Raw genomic sequence first — 1162 nt, forward strand, 5'->3', positions numbered from 1 at the left:
CTTTTGCTGTGCTGCCTCCTTTGCAGCCAGAAGGGTATGGATTGAAATCTGTATAAACTGGGGGCACTTCTTCTTTGTTCTACAGGTGTGTTTCCTCCCAGACACCTGGCCTCCCACTGTGTGTGTCCCAGATGAGTTTATGGAGGCCAGCGGTCCTGCAGGGGCTGGCAGGAAGGGCGACCTGGTCTGAGGGACCTCGGTCTACTGCCTACTGACAGGGCTGGTGTTCTGTATATGAGCAAAGCCTTGACCTTGCGTGCAGTGCCCGATTTCAAGTGTTCTCCTTGGTGACTCTGGGCAGGAGCACTTAGACTTCTGGACAACAGATGCTGTCAGCTGTACAACACCGCTATGACTGAATATTCTATACATTTTTCCACATTGAGTATGTCCAAGTACCTTCATAACTGCTGGGATAAACTTTTAACCTTATTAGAAACAGCCAGGGTCATTAAGAATGGTTTCTTACTGTTGCTGAAGATCCTAGCTTTTCTGTACCCTTGACAGCATTTGATGGCTTTCACATACACCTATGTGGGAAATATCATGTAATCTTTCTTATTTTATCATTAAGGCCTTTTGAATATATTCTGTTACAATTTCTTCTAAAAACTTTAGCTTTCACTTTTTAAGTTAATGGCAAATGTTATTCATCTCCCAGTCACAGCCCACCTGGTGGCTGGCTGCCACCAGCATTCTGATCTCCAGAAAACTCTGCATTGATTATGCATTGAAAAAAGTGCTGCTCTGCTCTTGGATACCGACAAGCCCTGCATCTCCATTTCTTCTCTAGTCTTCTGTCTCCTTCCCTATCTTTTGAATACCATTCATTGAAACAGTTTTCATTCCCTTATTGAATTGCTTTAGTTGAAAACTAGTTCACCACATAGTTGTGGATGAGTGTCAATTAACTCAGCTGCTGTTGCCACTTGGACACAGCCTTGTCTAGAGCAGCTTACATTATCTTACATTGAGATGGTTCAAGTCCTCGGGTTTTTCTATTTCCTCATAAGGTAGAATGAAATTAAAAATAAGTAGTCATTTGCCCAGTCATCACGCTGAATAGATATGCTATCACTTTACCTGCCCTCCTCATTCAGCCCTGACAGTTGTTCTCCAGGGCCTGGTGGTCCCCTTGTGGCCAGGGATCTGGCTCTATTGC

This window comes from Octodon degus, unplaced genomic scaffold (assembly GCF_000260255.1).
Source record: "Octodon degus isolate 3935 unplaced genomic scaffold, OctDeg1.0 scaffold00615, whole genome shotgun sequence".
In the NCBI taxonomy this organism is placed as follows: domain Eukaryota; kingdom Metazoa; phylum Chordata; class Mammalia; order Rodentia; family Octodontidae; genus Octodon; species Octodon degus.